General features: G+C 42.6%; 4 non-coding genes across 4 annotated transcripts in view; all 4 read left to right on the top strand.

The window, feature by feature from the left end:
* Positions 1-574: 574 nt before the first annotated feature.
* Positions 575-647, top strand: trnar-ccu (transfer RNA arginine (anticodon CCU)). Its single transcript has one exon. It is a non-coding gene; the product is annotated as a tRNA-Arg (tRNA).
* Positions 648-2,256: 1,609 nt separating this feature from the next.
* On the top strand, positions 2,257-2,329 carry trnar-ccu (transfer RNA arginine (anticodon CCU)). Its single transcript has one exon. It is a non-coding gene; the product is annotated as a tRNA-Arg (tRNA).
* Positions 2,330-3,937: 1,608 nt separating this feature from the next.
* Positions 3,938-4,010, top strand: trnar-ccu (transfer RNA arginine (anticodon CCU)). Its single transcript has one exon. It is a non-coding gene; the product is annotated as a tRNA-Arg (tRNA).
* A 918-nt stretch (positions 4,011-4,928) lies between these two features.
* Positions 4,929-5,000, top strand: part of trnar-ccu (transfer RNA arginine (anticodon CCU)) — a 73-nt gene continuing 1 nt past the window's right edge. The window contains exon 1 of the tRNA in view: positions 4,929-5,000. This exon is cut by the window's right edge and continues 1 nt beyond it. This is a non-coding gene — a tRNA (tRNA-Arg).

Genomic DNA, 5,000 nt, shown 5'->3' with positions numbered 1-5,000 from the left:
GTCTTACTTTCAAGACATCTCATGCCAAAGCCAAGATCTGATGGTTTCACTTTCAATACATTCAAGTGAAAACATATATGGGTTTTGGACAGTGGAAATCTACAACTCTAATGACATATATGACATTATGGGGACATCGGATGCATGAAAAATGTTTTTTTCTTAGCATAAAAATAACGTTATCCCAAAGAGTAACCAGTCTTTGGCCATCCTATCTGTAATATATTTCACATCAGTGAAACATCATGTTTGTGTCAAAAAAAAAAACATTTATTGATGCATCCCATGTCTCCTTGATCTCATATCTGTCTTTAGAGTTGTAAAATTTCAAGTGTCCAAAACCCACATATTTTTTGACTGTAATATATTGGAAGTGGGATGGTCAGATCTCAGCTTTGGAACAAAATAGGAGGATTTGACAAGCACACCTGCCTATGTCTGAGTCTCCCTTACGCAGGGTATGAGTTTGGAGAGGATTGGAGAAAGTCAAAAATTTCACCCAAAAATCTTCCAAAGGTGACCGGTGAATGCAAAGGCAAGCTAGGCAAGGAGAATATATGGAGTTTTTTTCTGAGCCCCAGTGGCCTAATGGATAAGGCACTGGCCTCCTAAGCCAGGGATTGTGGGTTCGAGTCCCATCTGGGGTGTACTGCTAGCAGAGTGGCGCAGCGGAAGCGTGCTGGGCCCATAACCCAGAGGTCAATGGATCGAAACCATCCTCTGCTAAAGATGAAGACACCCAACAATCTTTGAGGTTTCATTTTCAGACACTAGGCAGCAAAAAGAGGCCAAGCTCTCTTGCTAGGATGTTCTCTCTCACATCAGTGAAAAGATAAGTCTAACCAATGCTATCTTTACATGAGGGGGCACCCAGATTTGAACTGGGGACCTCTTTTGATCTGCAGTCATTTTTGAGCAAAACTTTTGACTTTCTCCAATCTTCTCTGTACTCACACCCTGAGCAGAGGAGACTCATATTTAGACAGCGCTGGTCTTACTTTCAAGACATCTCATGCCAAAGCCAAGATCTGATGGTTTCACTTTCAATACATTCAAGTGAAAACATATATGGGTTTTGGACAGTGGAAATCTACAACTCTAATGACATATATGACATTATGGGGACATCGGATGCATGAAAAATGTTTTTTTCTTAGCATAAAAATAACGTTATCCCAAAGAGTAACCAGTCTTTGGCCATCCTATCTGTAATATATTTCACATCAGTGAAACATCATGTTTGTGCCAAAATAACAAACATTTATTGATGCATTTACATTTACATTTACATTTACATTTATGCATTTGGCAGACGCTTTTATCCAAAGTGACTTACAAAAGAGGAGCTAACATTCGAACTACAGCAGAAATTATGCAAAATACCTTACATTAAGTGCAGTATGCCAGGAAGTAATAAGTGCATTATTAAGAAAGACATTCAGTGCAAAAGATACTCTCGGAAGAGCTGGGTTTTCAATGATTTCTTGAATGCAGAGAGGGTTTCTGTTGCTCTGATAGTGCTTGGAAGCTCGTTCCACCAGCGTGGTACCAGAGATGAGAATAGCCTCAACTGACCTGTACGGAGGGTTGGTCGTGTTAGTAGGCGCTCCTTTGAGGAACGGAGAGGGCGGGCGCTAACGTATGGTTTTAAGAGTCTATTGAGGTAGATGGGAGCAGAACCAGTGAATACTCTGAAGGCCATCATTAGTGATTTGAATTTGATGCGAGCAGCTAAGGGTAGCCAATGCAGCTCAACTAATAGGGGCGTGACATGTGCTCTTTTTGGTTGGTTGAAGACCAGGCGTGCTGCCGCATTCTGGATCATCTGTAGCGGTCTCACAGCACAGGTCGGAAGACCTGTCAGGAGGGCGTTGCAATAGTCTAGACGGGAGATTACTAACGTCTGAACAAGGAGCTGTGTTGTATGTTGAGTTAGGTATGGCCTAACCATCCTCTGATGCAACCCATGTCTCCTTGATCTCATATCTGTCTTTAGAGTTGTAAAATTTCAAGTGTCCAAAACCCACATATTTTTTGACTGTAATATATTGGAAGTGGGATGGTCAGATCTCAGCTTTGGAACAACATAGGAGGATTTGACAAGCACACCTGCCTATGTCTGAGTCTCCCTTACGCAGGGTATGAGTTTGGAGAGGATTGGAGAAAGTCAAAAATTTCACCCAAAAATTTTCCAAAGGTGACCGGGGGAATGCAAAGGCAAGCTAGGCAAGGAGAATATATGGAGTTTTTTTCTGAGCCCCAGTGGCCTAATGGATAAGGCACTGGCCTCCTAAGCCAGGGATTGTGGGTTCGAGTCCCATCTGGGGTGTACTGCTAGCAGAGTGGCGAAGTGGAAGCGTGCTGGGCCCATAACCCAGAGGTCGATGGATCGAAACCATCCTCTGCTAAAGATGAAGACACCCAACAATCTTTGAGGTTTCATATTTAGACACTAGGCAGCAAAGGGCGGCCAAGCTCTCTTGCTAGGATGTTCTCTCTCACATCAGTGAAAAGATAAGTCTAACCAATGCTATCTTTACATGAGGGGGCACCCAGATTTGAACTGGGGACCTCTTTTGATCTGCAGTCATTTTTGAGCAAAACTTTTGACTTTCTCCAATCTTCTCTGTACTCACACCCTGAGCAGAGGAGACTCATATTTAGACAGCGCTGGTCTTACTTTCAAGACATCTCATGCCAAAGCCAAGATCTGATGGTTTCACTTTCAATACATTCAAGTGAAAACATATATGGGTTTTGGACAGTGGAAATCTACAACTCTAATGACATATATGACATTATGGGGACATCGGATGCATGAAAAATGTTTTTTTCTTAGCATAAAAATAACGTTATCCCAAAGAGTAACCAGTCTTTGGCCATCCTATCTGTAATATATTTCACATCAGTGAAACATCATGTTTGTGCCAAAATAACAAACATTTATTGATGCATTTACATTTACATTTACATTTACATTTATGCATTTGGCAGACGCTTTTATCCAAAGCGACTTACAAAAGAGGAGCTAACATTCGAACTACAGCACAAATTATGCAAAATACCTTACATTAAGTGCAGTATGCCAGGAAGTAATAAGTGCATTATTAAGAAAGACATTCAGTGCAAAAGATACTCTCGGAAGAGCTGGGTTTTCAATGATTTCTTGAATGCAGAGAGGGTTTCTGTTGCTCTGATAGTGCTTGGAAGCTCGTTCCACCAGCGTGGTACCAGAGATGAGAATAGCCTCAACTGACCTGTACGGAGGGTTGGTCGTGTTAGTAGGCGCTCCTTTGAGGAACGGAGAGGGCGGGCGCTAACGTATGGTTTTAAGAGTCTATTGAGGTAGATGGGAGCAGAACCAGTGAATACTCTGAAGGCCATCATTAGTGATTTGAATTTGATGCGAGCAGCTAAGGGTAGCCAATGCAGCTCAACTAATAGGGGCGTGACATGTGCTCTTTTTGGTTGGTTGAAGACCAGGCGTGCTGCCGCATTCTGGATCATCTGTAGCGGTCTCACAGCACAGGTCGGAAGACCTGTCAGGAGGGCGTTGCAATAGTCTAGACGGGAGATTACTAACGTCTGAACGAGGAGCTGTGTTGTATGTTGAGTTAGGTATGGCCTAACCATCCTCTGATGCATCCCATGTCTCCTTGATCTCATATCTGTCTTTAGAGTTGTAAAATTTCAAGTGTCCAAAACCCACATATTTTTTGACTGTAATATATTGGAAGTGGGATGGTCAGATCTCAGCTTTGGAACAACATAGGAGGATTTGACAAGCACACCTGCCTATGTCTGAGTCTCCCTTACGCAGGGTATGAGTTTGGAGAGGATTGGAGAAAGTCAAAAATTTCACCCAAAAATTTTCCAAAGGTGACCGGTGAATGCAAAGGCAAGCTCGGCAAGGAGAATATATGGAGTTTTTTTCTGAGCCCCAGTGGCCTAATGGATAAGGCACTGGCCTCCTAAGCCAGGGATTGTGGGTTCGAGTCCCATCTGGGGTGTACTGCTAGCAGAGTGGCGCAGCGGAAGCGTGCTGGGCCCATAACCCAGAGGTCGATGGATCGAAACCATCCTCTGCTAAAGATGAAGACACCCAACAATCTTTGAGGTTTCATTTTCAGACACTAGGCAGCAAAAGGAGGCCAAGCTCTCTTGCTAGGATGTTCTCTCTCACAACAGTGAAAAGATAAGTCTAACCAATGCTATCTTTACATGAGGGGGCACCCAGATTTGAACTGGGGACCTCTTTTGATCTGCAGTCATTTTTGAGCAAAACTTTTGACTCTCTCCAATCTTCTCTGTACTCACACCCTGAGCAGAGGAGACTCATATTTAGACAGCGCTGGTCTTACTTTCAAGACATCTCATGCCAAAGCCAAGATCTGATGGTTTCACTTTCAATACATTCAAGTGAAAACATATATGGGTTTTGGACAGTGGAAATCTACAACTCTAATGACATATATGACATTATGGGGACATCGGATGCATGAAAAATGTTTTTTTCTTAGCATAAAAATAACGTTATCCCAAAGAGTAACCAGTCTTTGGCCATCCTATCTGTAATATATTTCACATCAATGAAACATCATGTTTGTGCCAAAATAACAAACATTTATTGATGCATCCCATGTCTCCTTGATCTCATATCTGTCTTTAGAGTTGTAAAATTTCAAGTGTCCAAAACCCACATATTTTTTGACTGTAATATATTGGAAGTGGGATGGTGAGATCTCAGCTTTGGAACAACATAGGAGGATTTGACAAGCACACCTGCCTATGTCTGAGTCTCCCTTACGCAGGGTATGAGTTTGGAGAGGATTGGAGAAAGTCAAAAATTTCACCCAAAAATTTTCCAAAGGTGACCGGTGAATGCAAAGGCAAGCTAGGCAAGGAGAATATATGGAGTTTTTTTCAAAGCCCCAGTGGCCTAATGGATAAGGCACTGGCCTCCTAAGCCAGGGATTGTGGGTTTGAGTCCCATCTGGGGC

Source organism: Hoplias malabaricus, chromosome 1 (genome assembly GCF_029633855.1).
Source record: "Hoplias malabaricus isolate fHopMal1 chromosome 1, fHopMal1.hap1, whole genome shotgun sequence".
In the NCBI taxonomy this organism is placed as follows: domain Eukaryota; kingdom Metazoa; phylum Chordata; class Actinopteri; order Characiformes; family Erythrinidae; genus Hoplias; species Hoplias malabaricus.
This window is presented reverse-complemented; position numbering and strand designations above follow the sequence as displayed.